Source organism: Dermacentor albipictus, chromosome 7 (assembly GCF_038994185.2).
Source record: "Dermacentor albipictus isolate Rhodes 1998 colony chromosome 7, USDA_Dalb.pri_finalv2, whole genome shotgun sequence".
Lineage (NCBI taxonomy): Eukaryota > Metazoa > Arthropoda > Arachnida > Ixodida > Ixodidae > Dermacentor > Dermacentor albipictus.
The window spans coordinates 63,851,771-63,872,705 of record NC_091827.1 but is presented as its reverse complement, the minus strand read 5'-3'; the positions used below and the strand labels follow the sequence as shown (position 1 = coordinate 63,872,705).

The following is a 20,935-nucleotide window of genomic DNA, read 5'->3' as shown; positions in this document are numbered from 1 at the left end:
AAGCGCGCTGTTCGTTCTGGCAGATTTCGATCGTCGCCGACGCGAGACGAAGATCTCACCAAATGTTTTTTTTTTTTCTCGGATCGCCGAAAATGGCAGGAAGGCCAAGACGTGGCTGTAACATTTGCAATCACGCGAGGTTTGACATTTGCAATCACGCGAGTAACATTTTGCCTCACGCGAGGCAAAACGTTCTACGCAACTTCTAGCGCGTCCGCATTAATAGGCATAGACGGGAAAAGCGCTTGCATCCGCGCAACAGCCCTTCTTCAGTTTTCTTCGCTGCGACAGCCATATGCAGAGAATGTAGGGGTGTAAGCACCAGGAAATTTCGTAATCTGATCGAATACGAACATTCTACAAAAGCTGCCAGCAAATCTCCAATCGAACATCAAATATTTTTCTAATTTCTAAGGCAAAGTAAATTACCACATTTGCGCTGAGTAGGGTTGCTAACAAAGAATAGAATCAGGGGCGCTATAACGTAAAACTATTCCAAACTTTTCTATTCCAATTCTGCTACCAGACTTCCACGATTGGTCGAAAACTTTTTTCGACCACGCCCACTTCACCTGTCTGTCACGCGACGTCACGAAAACCGCGATACCTCCCCATCTGATATGATGTGTACGCACTGAGTATACATGATTTGACAGAAAAAGGAAAAACAGTTATTCCTGATTCGACGCCTTCTCGCCATTAGCCTCCGGCTATTGGTCAAAAGTTTTCGGGCTGCAGCCATTTCACCTGCCTTTCACGCGACGTCCCAAAACCGCGAAAACTCACCGCGTCAAAGTGACGCGTACACATTAAAGATGCATTAATATGCCGAACAAAACTGAATTTTCTTCTGAATAGCCGCAGGATGCCCCGTTCCGAAAGTAATAAAAGATGGCTGCCGCCGATCGCTCAGGCGCTGGCTACTCGCACCTGCCGGAGAGCATGGGTGTATTTGCGCATAATAAAACTTCTTGCGTGGTCGCAAAACGTTTTTGAGCACTTTCTACACGTTTACTACCTCATTCTGCCAATTCTTCCTTGCTGAGTCTCCCTTTTAGCGTCATTCTTAAGCTTCCGTTGCCTGCCGCCACGATTTTCGACCAGCCACCGCAAGCTAAGGGATAGCCGACCAATCGCAGACGCCAGCACCACCCTCATCATTCGGTTATCGATTTTCAGTGCACTGGCTCTGCCCCATCTAATCCCTCTCCACTTGAGCGTCCTCCTCGCCTCTTGTCAGCCAATTAGATACGACAAGCCGCCTAGTGTAGGCAATGTTATTCGTTTTCCAAGGAAACAAAAGTGACCTCTTATGAACGAGGAGAGCGTTTTATTGGTGTGTTCAGGCAACCCTGCGGGTGACCACCCGGTGCTTGCGTCGGTGGTTACGCAAATTTGACGTCAGGAGATTGGAGTAGAAGCATATTGGAATAGTTTTACGTTATAGGGCCCCAGGTGTGTACTATACAACTACGTATGCCTGTACTACCGTTGCATGACTGGACTACCTGAGGAGTTTTGAAATAATAATCTGCTTTCGATAATACGGAGCGCCGTGGTAAGTAGAACAAAGAAATAAGGAAATCGCGTGTTACGAGATGCGCATGATGTTTCCAGCTTAAGACATAACATGCAACTATGCTGAGCCTGGTCAAGTAACAATTCGGAACAAGTTTGTTAATAGGCTCCTTAAAAGGGAGTCATTTGTTATTAAATTACGGGAATCTATAGGGAAGAAGTTGTTTGCGTTCTACGCTCACTCGGGAACTGGTTCCCTTGTGCAACCCGTAACGAGGCTATTCTGTAGCACAACATTTCGTAACAGCTCATCGAATCCGTCAATATGTCACCTCTGATACTCCGATGAGTGTATTTACTGCCTTACATATTTGCGCTAAATAAATATTCGAGAACTTCGAATAGTAAATTATTGAACCGAACACGAATTAAATGCCAACGACTACTCCGTCCGCATTCGAGGACTTTGAATATTCGCAGACCGCGAACAGGGGGAAAGACGGACCTATTCAACATCTATCGGTCGTTGCCCGGTGAAGCAATACGTAAAACAACAAAACAACACATAAGCCTGGAGCACGTAGAAGAAATCTAATTTAAGAAATAGCGGTTCCGGAGAAAAGAGCCATGGATGTGAGAGATTTGGTCCGAGTTGGGAAATGTAGCACCTCAAGGTGTGCTGTTGGTATTGCGCTCGACTTCATTCTGTCACCCATTGCTGTTCGATAGCCGCAGCATTCGGAAGTTATCATATTATTTGATTAATCAATTAATTTATTTATTTGAAAGACCTGCTGCATTGTATTCTCCTTCTGCAATATTACAAGGGGACAATCAAGTACGCACCACAACAAAAAGACAAACGTCAGGCACCTACAGAATAACGAATTTGTGAGAAATAACGAATTTGTGACGCAGAGCAACGAGTTGTATGCGCTGAAACAGGTGGAGCTTAATTTATGTCCGCATTTCCCCGAGGATTCCCAGCCAAATCATACTTGCACTTCGTCTGTTATTAGTCGTCACAGTACGGGTGACGTGGATCCGGACCCGTTCTAATGTGGCAAATACGCAGCAAAATTGTGACGAGCGCAATATCTAACAGTCGTTTAGGTCCCAATAAAGACTTTTACCGTGTCCGCTATTCCGGCAAACCCGCGCAGTTTTGACGGATTACCCGATGGTCGGGGGCGTAAACGGGAGCTGCCGGAGCGGTGCAGCCGCCTGGTGTTGAGCAGTTCAACCAGGCAAATACAGAGCTAGAATTCCCGTAGCCTACTTCATTCTGCTTCGCTGCTGGTGTAAATTTTCGGCAGCGGCGTAATTGTGTTCACAATTACGCCACTGTCTAAAACTTACACCCCAGCTAAGAAAAATATAGTAATATAGTAATATAGACTCTGTGTTCAGGTGGTTGAACTTTGCACCACCAGCTGGCGCCACCAATCTGGCCGCTCTTGTTTAAGCCCCCGACCATCTGGTAATCCCCCCAAACCACCCCTGTTTGCCGGAATAGCGAACACGCTAAACGTCTCTAATGTTTAATCAACGAAACGGTACCCAAAATGCCAACTCCCAATGCTCCTGTCAAACAACCTGAAGCAGAGCCCATCGTGAACACTGTCTCGATTTCCTGAGAGACTCCCACAAAAGCGAATGCCTGCTACCGAATCAACTGTTTCAGTATGACGTACACACGGGCGTCGTCGCAAGACGAGATCCACTCCCGTACATCAAGCGTCCAAGGTAAACGCCCACTACTTCGTCCATCAGGACATGGTTAACGTGCCGGAACGACTGGCTTAGGCGCCAAATAAAAGGGGGAAAAATATAAGAAAAACCAAAGAAAGAAAAGGCAACCGCAAGCATTAGAAAGGAAAGAAGAGAGTAGGGTAGGCAGCTCAATTATCTGAAGCCTGTCGTTTTTCCTACTTCCAGCACTCGCCAGCAATCCCCTTGCCGTGTGGCCTTCCCTTCTATAAAGGTCTTCCCCAATACGTCCACGTAGCCGCCACCATTTCCTGTAGCTTTCTCGTTGTTTTCGTTGCCTTTACCACTGGCCATATAGCTTTCTCGTAGCTCTAGTTCGTGTCTCATCCTTTTTATCTTCCATTCCCTCAATCTCCGCACCTCATTGGCTCATCGCCTTGCGATCCGAGGCCCCTAGGTAAGCCTCCCTTTCCTCAACCTTCATCTGCGCTTCCTGCCTGGCGTGACGGCTTCCCGTACACCCTTACATACGTCCGCTAAACCTATTGATGGTAGCCAGTGTTCGTTCCATTGTATCGTGTTGTCTTTTTTTTTTTCTTAAGTACTATACAGGATTGCGTTATCATTTTTTTTGACGTTATGGGCAGAATTTGTTGTATCGCCAGCGAATATTACGAAGAAGATAGCCCTCTCTCCACAGCGCTCTAACGTTGCGGTCGAACACTTGTTGCCTTTTTATTTTATTTTTTTATTTTGTTCCTTGACCGTACACAAGCCGCGTAGTCCGTCCATCATTCTTTCCTTCCAGTTTATCTTTGCGGCGCCATGGTTGGGTCGGTATCTGGCGCGCTCCCAAAAAAAGAGGACCTGCGCCTGCAATAACGGCCTCCGCTTCTTAACCCATCGCTTCGACGTCGCGCCGCGGATCGCTTCGGCGATGGGCAGAGAAGAAAAATAAGGGCGGGTGGGCGAGACGGATCGAAGCCCTGAAGGATCGGCGATTTGAGGTATGGGGATAAGGCACGGTCATCCCTTATCTGCACTTCCTGGTCCTCTGCAGCGTTCTGAAGCAGGTTTTCTTCTTCTTCCGGTGTTATTCTTCGTGATTTTTATATTTGCCGTTTCCAAGACCACCAGTAGTGGTAGGTTGAGATGCGGGGGTGTTCTTTTATCTGTTTCCTTGTTTCCGTTTTTCTTGCAAGCGGCAGTGGTGTAGCTGCATGACTCGTATCATACGCAGACAGAAAGCCCTGTGGAATTTTCTTGTGCCTATAGCCTGGGTTGGATTAGGTTTAGGCCCTGTGGGGCAACGTACCATTTTAGATTTAAAAGATGAGGCGCTTGCGTATAAGTGACATAAACAACTCCTCTGGCTGCCGGGATGAATATCTTCTTACGTCAGCTCTGATTCAGGCCATTGCCCGTGCTTTCTATTTATTCAATTTTAAAGAATATTATTTTACTTATTAGCGAATTGGGGTATAGCCGGAGAGGTACTGCATCCAAGCTCTCCAGTCGAACACATTTAACCCCTTACCTTAGGGCTTCTGCGCTCACCATGTTCACCGGAGAGATTGCGTAGCAAACGGTCATCGACAAAAAAAATGCCACCAATAGAAAAAAAAACGACGTTGGCGTTTGGGTTAGGGGGGAGGTGGGGGGTCCAGAGCTGCAGGCCTGCAAATTGAAACTTAACAACGAAGATGCGCCGCAATACAGTCATTTATACTTGCCTTCAAGTTCTCATCACTTACACGGCCCGTCACCGGCAATTCCCCTTCACCGTATACCTCCCCTACGTAAGTATCTTCTTTCGCAGATTCTACAGGCTTACAATAGAAATAGTCAACTCTTGGTCACTTTACAGGCACTTGAATATTGCTCTGAGCCTGTCGCATATTCATCCTCGAACCCACCTGGGCGGCTTGCTGGTTAAAATCGTGGAAGAGTTATCGTGAGCCCGAAGTCTCCAGCGTAGCTCCGCGCAACAACGTCATCTGCGAACCGCAGGGTTCAATTATAATTGCTTGTTTATCCGCATACATATTATTCCAAGTATTGCGTTTTAAACAGCTTTTCCAAGCCTACAGCATCCGTTCGATGACTACTACACTGCGCGTTCAAGCATCACCTCAATTCGTTTTCATATACGCAGATTCACTGAAAGATCCTTTGGTGCACAGCTAAAGCCTGTAGGCCGAAGGATGGGCGTGGCAAAGGCTGGGTTGGTCATTAGATTGGCCTGCACTGTAAATGAATTTGACTTTCTCTGCATTTTAGCACATGTAGCGACGAAGAATAGAAGTGTGCCTCATTATGTGTACTCCCCACCATGATCACTGTATGCCTGCTTTTTCCGGCCATACAATAACCCATCCGTAGTAACGCTTCCAGAAACGACAACGCAGTGCCACATTTTCTATTTCTTCGCGCAACCTGCCGAGGTCGTCATTTTCCAAAAACCCCGAAGAGGGATGTCGAACCCCTCTGATGCTGTATAGAGACTGCTTTTGCCGCGTCCTAAGCTACTACCTCAAAAAAAAAAGAAAATCCTATAAGGTATGAATTGGACGATGGCCGATGGGACCCGCTTCCTTGAAAAGGAATAACGGTTATTACGGTTCATAGATACTACATAGATTGACGCCGCTAGGACGGCCGCGCGACACAATCGTTTCCCTCTGTGTACCGCAGTGTGGCGCCAGTGAGTATCCACCCTGCCTTCGGCCTCTCATCCAGCGGTCGAGGTCGATTTCTCTGTACGCTGGGACGCCGCAGCCGATATCGACCTTCGGTCGAGTTGAAATCGATTCGCTTTCACGGGCTCCAGACCAGTTTCAATTCGGACCGGTCATCATCGCTTCAACATCAAGAGTGCTTCACTGTGTTATCACTATGAAAAGAGACGTAGGTAACGACGTGTTACGGTCCCAAGTACTTCTTTTCCCTCTAAATTGGAATCTGAACAGGGCGTGAAGCAAGGGCATATACGGGGCTTTTTTATTACCTTATCGGCAGTTGGTAGGCAGGAACATTAGAGGAAGCAGAAATTCGTGACGACGAAAAAAAAAGGCATGGCTTAAAACGGAGCAAAACTAATAAAAAATGAATACTGAGTGCGTTATTTGAGTGCAACTGCAAAAGAACAGAAAAGACTATCGGAAACAGATACAGGCATCGACAGAGAGCGGCGGAGAATGAAAAAAAGAAGGAATTGAGAGGTGTAGATAGAGGGACTTGAACCATTTCAAGTCCCTCTATCCATTTCATTTTTGCCTGGAAGCCGACGGATGAAACTGAAAAAAAAAAAAAACATGTGGCACACGAGAGGCGTCGTTTCGCAGGGAAAAGAACTGTTCATTGATATTTTTTTTTTCAGATGACTCATCAAAAGCAATCGAGTGAGATAGCAATTTTATTGTATCAACCTAAGCGCTCCACGTGCTAAAATACACGCAAGGAAGTCATATAGTCACCGACTGTATTTGGACATCTTCGCACGAATATATCAACAAATATGAATTAAATTGTAGAAAGAGAACTCAAGCACTAAAAAACGAATGAGTTGAGATCATGACGATGAGGAAGAGAGCTACAGTAATAAAGCGAAAAAAAAGGAAATCAATTATTATGGAGGCCACAGCAAACACCGATCCATATCGTAAGCTTCCGTGGCTGAAATAATATATGCATTGCATGAACCCAGATAGCGCATATCACCTTCAAGTGAAATTGTCGAATAAAATGTGCACAAAGCAAGGCGAAGAGCTTGCCCCTCCCGTTTCATTTCTGTCGCGTTGTCCACATTGCTATATTGTTTTTGTTTTTGCAGTGTCAATTCAAAGCAACAAAAGCCTCTGCGCTTCGAAAAGTGTGAAACAAAACGAGCGGTGTTTATGTATTTCTCATGCAAAGCACGCTAGTAACATTCGTGTTGTCCTGAGCGTCATTCCTTTATTTTTTTATACATATATACGCATTTCTATACAAACGATCACTTCTGTTGATGCTAGCATGCTGCAGAAACTTATCTAGAATGCTTTGTTCAACCGATTTCAATCGCACGAGTGATCACCCGTCTCACCATCTCTAAGCACTTTAGAAAACTGCATTACAAAAAAAAAAATGACTCGCCGTTCTCGCGCTGCGAAAGTAGATGTGCGGCGAAGATGTTGAAAACAACCACTAAAACTGCTGAGGGGGTTACGCAATCCTTCACTGATTTAGAGTAATGGTAGTAATGGCAATTTAGAATAATGGTAGCAATGGGTGTAACGGTAGATTTGGCAGCACGCCACTGCTGTTCGCATTATGGTTTTTTTTTTCTTTGCCGCTCCTCGTACTCATGCTGCTCCTCCGGAGTCCTAACTATGCGTAGCCTAACCATAGCGGTGCTGCAACAGTGAATCAGTTACTAGGCTGGTTGCTGTTTTTTTTTATTTATATGCTAAAGGCTAGAGACGTCGCTCTCCACGTTGCCCAAGCTTCCTCGGCGACGGCAGCTTGCGCTACGTTAGTCTTTACCAGGAAACGTACGCAGAGAGCGCCGCGTGCTTCGCGTTGTTATCAGGAGCGCCTTATAGTCAATTATGTGGTTCGGAGGCTTGTCGTTAACAGCTTATCGTCAAACATCACTTAACCAAAGAAAGACGTGTAGCGTGAACACATAAGCGAAGCAAGCGAGATTGGTTGTACAGCCCGATGGCAGCGTGACTCAACGCGGAGAGCTGCGACTTGTACCGCCAAGCCAATCTGATCGCTTGGGAACTGGGCGTCGCTCGTCGTGTGGTCGCAGGGGCCGCCTGACTCCGGCACGGGTTGTCAAAGCAAAAAAACTTCTGCGTTCCATGACCTGTGTTGAAAGTGGTCGATCACAAGGTCGTGTATACGTTTCAAGCACTTTTTGAGTCCGAGAAAAAAACTGCGCACAGAACTCAAAACGAATAATGTTACTGTACGTAGGCCCATGTTACCGAATGGCAACACGGGACTATCTGTACTACCCAGCCAACTTCTTTGTTCGCCTCCAGCTTGCGCCACCGTTAGCTCCAATCTACAGCTCGTCAGCACCGTAACAGTAACAGATTTCAGGAGTTACATTGGTACATTCAGTTTAGAAAAAAAAGGTTAGTTACTATGTGTGCAAAGATTAACAATAATATGCTTTCGTGCACAGATAATACATATGCGCACACTATACTAAACATGTAGAATACAGGTACGTGTATTAACAACAGTGTAGGAGAGCAGGAATTTCCTAAATTGCAACAACTACGCCAGATATTGCGCGAGCTACAGATTATGGACATTGTGCGACCAACGCAGTAGTCCTTCAGTCAAACAACATATACATATATATATACATATATATATATATATATATATATATATATATATATATATATATATATATATATATATATATATATATATATATATATATATATATATATATATATATAATACCACATAGACATTTTCAGAAATGAAGTGTCCGAAACCTTTGGCGTTACGCATGGCCTAGTACGCAGTCCCTTTAGAGGTACTATTTAGCAGAATCACTCAAACATCGCTAATACGGCCGTTTATATTCCTAATACCGAATTTCCATACCGACCACCCGGCAACCAAAGTAATACGGGACCGAGCTGGAAGCCGCTGTCTAAAGGGATTTCACCACTATCGACGTGGCGGTGCCCCTGTACGACGGCGAGCAGAAGCTGCAGACGCGCTAACGAGAATATCTTGGGGCGACGTAGCGCGGCCGAGAAGAGCACCTTAGTCTTTCTCCTCCACTACAGGCTAAGCAAGTCGCTAACGACGGGCTCAAGAGCAGCTGCTCGCACCCTCTCCCACGCCGCCTCCTTTCACTCGGCGCCACGAACGCTAGCACCTACTGTTCTCCACGGCGAAACCCACGCATACGATCAACCCTTTCTCGCAGAGAACCCGCCGAGCGCCCTCCATCTCCCAAACCACTTCGCCGCTTGTATGTAATCATCAACGCCTGCTGACGAGACGTATACCTTCGCGCAGATGTTCTTCTTGAGGAAGGTGTGTGCGTGTTTTGGGCAGGGGTTGGGGAATAGGGGGGAAGGAGAAAGGACGCTCTTCAAAAACAAGGGAAAAGCGAGCGGAAGAGTTGTTAAGGAGGAGGCGCGGCTCGACAAGATGGCGTGGGGAGTTGGGAGGGAGGTCGCGCCGGGGGGTGTGCTTGTACGGGCTAAGTGGGACCCAACGCCGGCGCTCCGAAGAAAGCTGGAGGCGTGACCTTCAGGGCACTGCGAGGCCTGCGCCCGAAGTGTAAAGGCCCTGCTGTGTTATATCCGTAGGGTCGAGAACAACGGTGAATGCTTGCACGGTGGTTCCTAACGAGGACGCTTCACGTGCTTTTTCCCCTAGCGGCCGTTCCATTGAAAGTGCGACGTGCTTTTTTTTTTCACTAGCTGTGTCAGCTTAATTCACTGCACGAAGAGTTGCTTACGGCAGCGTAATTATCGGTGGTGAATACGCACTCGTTGACTGGACCGACGTCGGAAATTTCCGCCTGGTTTACGGAAGTGTCCATGCAGATATTGCCGAAGGTTATACGATGGTTTCAGGATATTCACACACCGAACACATATTACCCTATACGGTACAATAAGACGATTCCGTAGTCTGTGAATACTTTACACTTGAGAGGCTCTTACAAAATTTCCTAAGTGCCGCAAAATGTGCGCGCATGCAAGTGACTTAATTTTACCATTTACGACACCAAACGGCCCCGGCATCAGTTTCTCAACCTTCAATTAGCCCAGCACGACATTGTGCATTTTGCAGCATTTACGTGTGAGCTCGGCGGCGTCCCTACAATGAAATTGCTACGGTGCATAGTCTAGCTTTGTTGTACTGCACTGCAGCTGAAACGCCGCCAGCTTCTGTGCTCTAGAAACGCAATGTCACTAGTTTGTTCTGGCTGCAGGTTCTACAGATGGAAATGTACAGGGGAGCAGCTCCTGCGAAAATGAATGATCGTGTGTCATTGGCGAACAGACTGAAATAATGGCCGAACAGAGTGAACTGATGAGCTAGTCAAAATGAACCCATTGCTGTAGGAGTCACTGTGGCTTAATAGTACGTAGCAAAGAAGCTATGAACATTCCAGGTCCTGTATAAGAAATGGAATTGAATTCTAGAAAGTATACGCCTGAAAAGTTCTCTTTAAGATCTCATATTTTGTTTTACAAATTTTGCCTGCAAGTGGCAAAAAAGTCATTTGTGCAGAAAGTTTACAAATGCTTCACTTTGCACCAAAAAAACTCATATCACCGTCCGCATAACTGCATGTCTTAGAGCATTTGAGCAAGATAAATTTTATGCATTGATTGGCAGCTGACGTTAAACCGTTAGTGTTTACAAGGTCATTGCACAATTCCTACTCGCATATCATTGTTACACTTTAGAACGTTGGGAAACACAATCGTTTTGTCCTCATTGTGTGTATTATTACGGGAACTTTCAAGAATATACACATATTTTTTTCTTTAGTTACAGAACTGTAAGCACGATAGATCTTTCTTCGCACTTTCTTGGCAATTTCCGAGAATTCTTTTGATGGCATAAATTGAAAGTTTGCTTCCTACATTCATCAGGTTATGCAGGCATTTTTTTTTTCATTTTAAGTGCAATGGACCTTAACACGATCAGTGCACAGGCTATCGAAAAAGACAATTTCTCCATTTCCATGTCCATATATATATAGGAGCTCCCAAGGTAAAGCCTCCTTTGAATAAAGGCCGAATGCAACACAATCTTTCGTCAAGCAAGACGCCCAGCTTCAGATAGTGTAGATATGGCGCTACATGCTCCTTCCATCTTGAGTTCCCCTTCCCAACCGGTAGGGTGGCCAAGCGGCCGAGACCTTTGTTAACATCCCTGTCTTTCCTTCTTGTCTCACCCTTTCTTTCTATCCGTGCAAAATATTACGGTTAAAATACGAGCGAACACGTCACGAAGGGCTCGCGTAATTACACATCTTTGAAACCGAAATTGAAAAAAAAATGAAGAAAGAGATTGCATGAGAGCGAAAGAGAGAGAGAGAGAAATTAACGACGCCATAACCGCATGCGCGGTAGGGACGCTTCCCACAGAACAAGCGGCTGTTCGACATGAACATCGAGATTAGACTGCCGAGCTGCTCCCCACGGTACACTGGAAATCTTGATCGAAGACTGCGTACTAGGACCTTTCTGTGTGCTGTAATTATCATTTTTCTTTTTTTTATATACGAATGTGTTTTATGTCAGGATCCACGATCAACTTCCTGTTGCGGATGTGACGTCGGCGTCGAACGCGTAAAATATAAATTGTTGAGAGCGATGGCGACACCACCTAGGAGTGGTGAAGTGAAGTACTGAATCTTGACACTAACGAACTGAATGAATGAATGAATGAATGAATGAATGAATGAATGAATGAATGAATGAATGAATGAATGAATGAATGAAAAACGCTGACAGTGAGCGCTTCGGTAGTCTCAGCGCAGCGGAGTCTCCAATGCGTTGTAGCCTGGTGTAGGTGGTGTAGGCCTTCCGGTGAGGTGACGACGCAGTTTCCGCACATAGTTTGTCTTTCGCGTCGGATTAGCATGTGACGCCTCGTCGCCTACGGAGTGCAGCTTGCTTCAACGTGCATAAAAAGTGCTTACAGGCCACCTGCTGCTTCGCTTAAGATGGCACTAGCCAAGAAAACTGCTTCGTTTTGCTGCGCAGAAAGGCAATGACGTCGATGGGTGAATCCCGTTTAGCGGAGAGGGCGGTGCGTGCGTAGAGGAACAGAAGCCGTGGTCACCAGATGCTCGTAAGAATTTAAATGTTGATGGTGTGCCTACTTAAGGTAGGTCGACATTGCGCACTTCCATGCTACTGGAAGCATACGCGGCCGCTTACTAGCGTGAACTGACAGCACCAGTTGCACGACACACCTTCAAACACCGTGAAACCAGCGAAAAAAGAAAGACGAATACGTTTTGCGAATGTTGTTGACACGCCGGTTTATCGAGCGTATTCCCCTAGTTCTGTGATATCTCCCTGCTATTCTTCGGGTAACTTGAGGCCAGATGGACAATAGCCGTCTAGATTAATGGCGAATATTAGGTCTGAAAAACGATTCTTAATTTTTGTTCAGCCTGCTATGTTCAGTCACAGCTGCACAGAATTTGAAACCTCCAATTTCTGCCAGGCTATGATTGTAATATTGGACGCGCGTCTTCTTTAATATTCATTATGGCGGTGAAGCGTCAAGCAACATTTAGCAATTTCAGCAGAGACATGTGTCTTTTTACTTACATTAGGTGTAAAATTAGAAACAAATGCTATTTTTTGTACAGTATGGTTTAAGAAGTTCCATGAAGGACACTCAGGTACCGCTGAGAATTTAGAAACTACGGCATTAGGACGGGGTGTCAGCCTGGCGCTAACTCCGATGCCGCCTATTCAAATGCACGTACAACGCAGATAGTTGATAAGACAACCGCTCGAATAAGTTGGAATAAATTTGCTGGATTTGAAGAAGAAACATAAATTCTAGCGAGCGTAGCAAGCAAAACGTTGATCTGAGAGTTGCAATTTTTTACAAAAATTGACAAAAATCGCCAAGTTAAACAAAAGCAGAAGTACTAAGTTTTAAAATGCCCTACCGCTTCGCCAAAACCAGATATGCGGTTATGTAAACTGCATCAGTTAGAGCCTCTTAAGCGGATAAATTTATACATGCATTTAAAGCTTACGTGAATTCCTTAGAATGTTTACAGTGGTTTTGCAGAAGTCCTACCCACATACTAATGGTATATTTCAGATCGGTGTCTAATGCGTCCAGTTTGCCCAATTTAAATGTATCATTAGGTGCAGTTTACAGTACTGCGCTTTTCATGGCTTAGCAACAGGGTAGTAAACCTGAAAGTTTCGTTTACTAAAATTTACCTCTTTTCAACATGTTTCATAAGAAATTGACGATGTGAATCGCAACCTGCTTTGATTGTTACTAGATATTACTTTCTTAATTTAAGTGAAACAAGGTTTCACACGGTGCAGTAGTTGCCGAAAAAAAAAACAGCGCCGCCGTTCCCATATATTTAGATAGGAGCCACCGAGCTAAGCTTCCTCTTAAAGGCATTTCTAAGGAAATACGAAAAGCAATGAATAGATTTCAATTGTTTAAGGATCATACACATCAATATACGAGCAAGGACTGCCACAGTCACAACAGAAATAACAAGTCGAAGTCCTCAGTGCAGCCCAATTAGGCCGCCTCTCTGAGCCAACTCCCATAGGTATCGTACTACTGAAGCGCGCCTATGAATTCCCCATACTAAGGTCTTTCTTACGGTACCTTTGACTGGTTCCTACAGTGCTCTGAATCTGACTGCACCGACGCGGAGATCCCTCTAGGTTGGAGCAAGAGAAGGTGTGCCTGAGCCGAGCGTGCCAACGCTGGTCAAAGCAAACGGAAGGTGAAAGGTTAAATGCGATAAAACGATAGTGCTTTTTCTGTTCCAAACAACGAAGGCGCACCACCACCGAGGCACCCGTCCGCTACCACCATGGCTGACGCCACACCAACAAATGAAGGGCCTCTAACCAGGTCACCGCAATATTAACGGGCCGCTGTAAGAGAACAAGCCCAACCTGTTCCGTGTGCTGAAAAACGAGCAACCAAATATTATGCGCGCATCCAGGATATCTTTGGAGCTCTCAAAAAAGAACAAGTGAGTTCAATATTAATCTTACCACTATACATGTAATCTTCTGCTGTCTTTTACGAAAGCCTACTGGCTCGCTCCGCATTGCAATGGGGGATACGCCCATGTGCGAGTCTTGTGGAACTATAGAAACGATTGAAAGCATCCTATGTCTCTGTCCCCGGCACGACGTCGAGCGTGAAGCTCTCCGGACAGCATTGGACCAGCTGGACTCTAGACCATTTTCGCACATCATGATCCTTGGACCATGGCCATACGCGTCGACGGCACAGGAACACACGAAAGCGCAGTTAAAGTACTTCAAGTCGGCATGTCTTGGCAGCCGTGTGTAGAGTCAGTGCGAACCTTTCAATGTGCGCGAAACTGTGCTCTAGCTATCTCCTCTCCCTCAATCTCTCTCTCTCTTCCTCCCTATACCCGTTCCCCAAGTGCAGGGTAGCAAACCGGACGTGCGTCTCGTTTACCTCCTTACCTTTCATCTCTTCTATATCTCTTTCTCTCTGTCTTTCCGTGGTCTTCGACTGCAATATGCTTCCCTTCGCCCTCATGTGGTTATTGAATAACGCCCCCTTCGCATGGTCGTTGTCGAGTGCTTTAGAGCGCTCCCGAAAGGCTGAACTTGTTCGGAAGGTCGAAAAGGAGTTATCCTGCTACACTCGGGTGGTCGTATCCGATCGTCCGACTCCCGATCAGAGCGCCGAGAGTCTCCCCCTCCATAGCCCTCGAAGCTGCCGAGAGATGTGGTTTCTCAACGGTCACGTGACCCCAATTTTTGTCGCAGTTCGGCTTGCGAGGGGGGGACTCTCGCTCCATTCTCGGCGACGACGATTACCACCGGTCACGATTATTAAAGAGCGTAGCGTGACCAGTATTCCTGCAAACGCAGGCGGACGCTACTTTTTGAGGAATGGGTAGGGATGTACACGTAAGTAGCCGGAGCGGTGCAGCCACCTGGTGGCACAGAGCTCAGTCAGACACCCGCAGAGCTAATATTGCAGTAACCACTGTATTTTACTTCGCTGCCGGTGTACATTTTTTTTTTCACACCGCCGAATCCTGGCACCGATTCGCCGCTGCTGACAAAATCCATGTTCCTCACGCTTAGGCCCATCCAATGCCTAGAACCCACTAACACACGAATAGTCATGTCGCAATAAAATCGAACAAAGCAGTAAGAATCATGCCGTTGCCGTCATAGCATCGTAATCACCGTCCTGGTCGGCTTGCTACTGCCGTCATCGACACATACACTCACGTCGCACACACAGCTACGTAATTTACATAAATGCGTTGGTCCACCTGGTGTCATTTTGCGGAACCCCAAGCAGTGCTGCTTACCCAGCTACCTGTAAAATACTTCGCACAACATTGATTCGTATAATGCGTGGTATCTACATTTTCATTCTTTCTATCTTTCTTTTTTTGCATGCTGCCTTTGTGAAAATACAATCTCCGGGGCCAGCGATCGAACCTTCGAGCTCATTCTGAACAGCAATGCTTACACTGAGCCACCACGGCTGCTATAAGACTTCTCAGGATCTCAGAGACTGGGCTATTGTGCGCGACAACTGGCAGCCGTGTATCCCAAGCAACGACTGACATGAGAATTAAGGTGTCGCATCGTTATTGCCTTAGCGTGAGCGTTGACAACGTATGAATGACTCTGCCCGTGCTGTCTGCAATACGTTGTCGTTGCCTGCAATTGTTTGAAGCGCTGGCCACAGTATTTATTAAGAAAGCGCTAAGTGCACACATAAAGCAAAGCGCGCACATCGAAAGGATTCTCCCTCATGGTAAATGAATGCCTAGCGCTGTGGGTACCGCAGCCCGTTTTACTTAAATGACACGGCACCAATTGTTCACTGTGAAGTCGCAGATTTATTTCCGTCGTGTCCGCGAAGTTTGCAAGCGTAAACACAGTTGCTTATGGGAATTGTCCTATTCACACAAAGTATCTCGCGCACTGCGATGTGGCGCCCATTCTCAGATCTTTTGCCTCTTAATTTGCATTTCATTAGGCAACATGGACGAGAAATCGCCTTGACTGTAGCTTGTAATTATGCGTAACTAATCTTACAGCAAGTTTTGATGTAACCCGCATTGATAATCTAACACCTTTATGAAGCAGCAGCGCTCAACATCAGGAACAAACGCGAACTAAGTATGTTTGACTAATATAAGCCAGAGATCGGCATGTCGGACTGCTTAAAGAACCTGAGTACCACTGGGCCGTATGACTTCGCAATTACAGATGCGAGTGCAGTCTCCACTGTTTTTTTTTTTTTTCTTCAACTTTGCAGGAAGAAGAGCTCCTAGAAATAAGATGAACAAGACTGGCGGATAAGATCCCCAGTAAGTAAGTACACTAGCTTTTAAATATACACGTGGAACCGTTCCTTTACTCAAGGTTTCCAACTACCCCATTACGCTTCATCTAGCATTGTTTTCCTTGTTTATTTTTTTTTTGCTTTGGATAGCTTAAAGCAGAGCGCAGAACACCGGACTTGAAACACTGCCTTGCAAATGGAAATGAGCACGAGGAACTCACTGCCAGGCCTTTAAAGCACCCGGGATTACACAACGGTGCGCACCAGCGAAAGGCTGAGATGTGACGAACCTAACCAAACCACGCTAATGTTCACTGCCACGCTCTAGTTCAATTTGCCGCGCGAATACACCCTTACACATGAAGGGGGGCTTGTAAAGGTGGGCAAGGGAAGAACTGAGAGGGATTACAAGCGCTACGAGTTCAGGACAAAAGAAACGTGCAGTAAACTGTAGGGAGCACAAATGGAAGGGCGGAATATTTTAAAAAAGAAAGAGATAAACCGGAGACAAGTCACCATCTGGCTCTCCGGGGGCCAGCTGATCTGCAACGTCTTCGTCTTACCATCTCTTCGTAGAAAGACCAGTTAGAAGCAAATCTATCTCTGTCCAGGAAATTCGTCTCCCCTTACGCTGATGGTCAGGGAAGAAAGTCGCTTGTAACTCAGACCTTGTGATTTTTTCAAGAGGCTTTAAGGTAAACAGAAAGTTAAAAAGAATGAAAAGAAACGGAAGATATCGTTGTTAGGATTGCGACTGTCAGCCTTCGGTATTTTTTTTTTGTTTGCATTCGCTGTACCGATCTAATAACCTTTTCTTTTCTACCAAGCAGCCTGTTTCTTGGGAGTCTCATGCTGTCTGGGTAGGTAGTCCGTGGACGATGAGGTCTGAGGAGCTTCAAAGGGATTTGCATGCAATCGAAGCTAAACCGGTGATCCCTGCGATTGTCTCGACGACTGGCTCATCCGTAATTTCGGCTGTACTCGCTGGAGCTTCAACGGCTTGCGAGAGCGGCTCAGTCAGGATTCGGCGCAACTCCCTATCTCGCGTTGGTACGCTGAATAAAAAATGACACGAGACTGCCCAACTTGCTTTTGAAGGTTTGTCTGGCTCAACTTTCTGCATTTCTATACGTCCTTTTTTTTCTCCCTCATCCGATGGCATATTTTTGCGCTTCCAGAGTCCCATTAGCCACAGCCGGGAATAATGTACAAGGATTGCGGAGAAAGGGTGGGGGGGGGGGCGGAGGGAAGCTAAAGAAGCCTGTTGAGCTGCGTCTTCATTTGAACAACCAAAAAACAAAGCACAGGGCGAGTCTCAGAATCTGTAGTAAGCGAAGAAACGAAACAATGAGATGAGTGATGACACAGTAGAAAAGAACAAAAAAGGCAACCTAATATAAAGCTCCTAAATTCATCTGCCCTTCTGGAGTGACGCAAAATGCATGATTGAAATCCCTGCTTGCAACATAACTGTAATGGGCTAAGATTATTTCTGATAATGTCACGACGTCCATTAGGACTGTAGTGGAGACGCATAATGTTGTAACCCGCAATACTCACAGAATAGCTGGATACGCGCAAGCATTGTAACTCGAATGGGAAGCAAGGCCATTCGCCAAGCAACTACGATGTTATGAAAGCGGCTCGTTTAATATTATTTTTTTTTCATTTCTACTCGTTTCCGGGTTAGCCGATTCGTAATGATTGACTGGCGGCGTAAAGTACGCATAATCACACCCAAAAAGAAAACGTTCACAATGGCAGAGCAGAAAAGAACACCACTCGCAATTAGGTTTATTCAAAGTGGTCAGTCAACAAACCGAGGAAAGTGGCACGCAGCACAGGAAAACATATTGCACGTCGATAGGAAACCAAGTTGTGCGTTAGAAAGGAAGCACCAGAATGCGGATACGCGCTGACCGTTTGAATGAGACGGCAAAGCAGAGGAAATCCGAAATCACCTAAGTACGCGTCTACTTCAACCAATTCCCACAAAGATGTGAAGAACTGCTCGTCGCCGTCGCGCAGGACATTGAGAGTATGCCTCTTAGAGATGCGATGTTTCTTTTCCGTGTTGCGTGCCTGCATAGAAAGCTCGTAAAGCACTCTTTTCAACTGGTGAATTGACCGCTCCGATAAAAACTGACTTCCAAGTAGGTCTCTCTTCTACCCGGTCATGTTTTTTTTCCCTGGAGATTATGCAGTACCTTTCTACACCGCAAGAACGCTCGGATAAGGGAGATAAAAATTGCGGTGGGCCTATATGAATTAAGTTTACCACAATAAAAATAGAAAATAAAACCAAGAGCTAGTATTCCCGCGTACACGACCACTGTACCAGTGCGACTATTTGGTGCAAAGAGGCAGATTTCACCCGACGCTTCATCACATTCGTGAATTAACAAAGTGCGCTGCCCGTTTTTGCGCTGCCTGCGCAAATGAGAAAATATCTCTCTCGTTGTGGAGACGTCATGTTGCCAGGCTCGAGTTACTGGGAAAAGGAGATTTATAGTATAATAACAATCTAGATGGAGTACTTTTCACGGAGAGAAAAGTGTTGGTACCATAGATCATTTCCAAGTCTATGAACGAGGCCGCCGACAGGCTTACAGTTTCACCCCGTAAGCAGAGCGGGACAGAATGGCGATGGCGTTTCTCTGTAGTGCGCCAATTACAAATTCAATTGCAGTGCGCGATCAGAAATCACAAACTCCAACAGGAATTTCGCGTTAGCAAACGTTTAAGCGCACAGGCAGCTCGACTGTGTTCTTTGGCTTGGTGCGCACTTGTCACTTGAAAACGTACAAAGGGGTGCGTCATAGGTTGGACATACTTGAGAACATGTCCAATTATGGCACAGTTGATCGACAGGACACGGAACTGGAAGTTTGTCGTTGCTCACTGCTGCCAAAGGCGCGTGATAAATCTGTACGGCCTCTCAAATCACAGCCACAGAAAGCAACAATATCTCTTACGCAGCTATTGAATTTAACTGGGTCGAGCGATGGTCGATGACGTAGTGCTCGACCTTCCAGTTCGCCCATGTTTCCGACCTCTTCGTATTTACGCTTTGCTCTTTCATTTTTTTTTTCTTTCCACAGATGAGGGTTCCCTAAAGAGTACCAGTTGATTTCGCTGCTCTGACCTAACCTCCCTCTTACTCAACAAGATAGAATAGTGGGTCACCTGACGTGCACGTTGTCGTCAATCGGGAAGTAAACTCATCTCAAGAGAAGCGTTAGCGTAACGCTTAAGAAATCGGCGTATTCAGGACAGTTAGAAGACGTTTCGGTTTCCACTCAGAAGTCTTCTTGACCAAGTAGGGCATTGGATGTACGTCATACGCACTTGTCTTAGCACACAAGGACAAGAGAAAACGCCTTCCGCGTGGACGTCGTCCATTGTAGAGGTCAAAGGCCAGGTCATGAACGGATAAAGAGTCGTCGGCTGCGGTAGTACAGTCTTCAAACGAAGTAACAAATGGTGACATGTATACCTGTCGGAGTTCTTGGTACATAATCCGCAGAGAGCATCGCTTTAAACCTGCGTCTATTGCGTATAGTGGTTTGACAAGAGGACGTATGAGTATAGCTGTTGTGTTGAGTATACGCTCCAAGAATTATGCCTTAAGGGCAAGCCTTCATCGCAATAAAAAAAAAGAGTATAGCTGTTGTGTTACACCGAATTCAGGAGAAAAACGGAGCCCGAGCGAAAAAGAGACGGAAGGTAAGGGTGAACATTCAGCTCCACGGGAGTTACCGATGCAACGAAGGAAGCTAAAGGCCCAAACTGAGCTACAAGGTGTGTGCTGTTGAACTTTAAACCAAAATGAAGCAGTCGCTGATTGACGAAGGGAAACCAATGCGTATGTCAGGGCAAAAGGAAAGTAAACCAACTGATGGCATGAAAAGGCAAGCGAAGGTTAAGCTTCGCCAATCACTTATGTTCGCACTTACAAAGGAGTGAAGCAGGTGGAGGATTTGCACGAAATGCGAGGCAGTGCAGTTAAAGAGAAAAAGCAAGGGAACGTAAGGGCGACGGCACGCGAAGCCATGCACCTACAACGACGTCAGTATTAGCGCGAATGCAACACTAAATAGTGCTAGTTCGCTGGTTCTTTTCTGTTTCTCCATCCGATAGTGTAAATCTTGGTGGCGACAGAACCGTCCAGGTGGCACTCACAGTCAGTGACATTAGTTTTCGTCAAGTCACGTTGTTGGAAACATCGCCGTGGGAATGAAAAAAAGAGAATTGGAGGGGTACGGAAAGCATCTCTCTCTCTCACATATATATATATATATATATATATATATATATATATATATATATATATATATATATATATATATATACATACATATATATATATATATATATATATATATATATATCGTCGCCTTACAGCTCTGATTGACTTACTGTCGTGTGTTACCGATCTTCAAAGGCTAACACTGTATTCTATAAGTGTTCTTTTTGTATTATGCATTATTTGCATGGCTGCATCCTGTTTATCATGTTCATTGCGTGTTTTATATCACAAGTGTTTACAGGTGCGTTTTTCTTATTTGATTTCTTCTTTTCTCAGATTCTTCTTGGTTATACTCTATTGTACCTATATATAGCATTTGTGATGAAGTCC

At 45.6% G+C, this 20,935-nt stretch overlaps 1 protein-coding gene and 1 long non-coding RNA gene across 4 annotated transcripts in view; one reads left to right on the top strand and one right to left on the bottom strand.

Annotated features, from left to right (window-relative positions):
* Positions 1-20,935, top strand: part of LOC135904749 (uncharacterized) — a 58,414-nt gene that overhangs the window by 9,239 nt on the left and 28,240 nt on the right. Inside the window, exon 2 of the long non-coding RNA XR_010565197.1 lies at positions 16,270-16,325. This is a non-coding gene — a long non-coding RNA (uncharacterized lncRNA). The remainder of the gene's footprint in view (positions 1-16,269; positions 16,326-20,935) is intronic.
* The window catches only part of LOC135904747 (muscarinic acetylcholine receptor DM1-like), an 86,773-nt gene that overhangs the window by 37,623 nt on the left and 28,215 nt on the right, over positions 1-20,935 (bottom strand). The gene's annotated exons all lie outside the window — the stretch shown is intronic.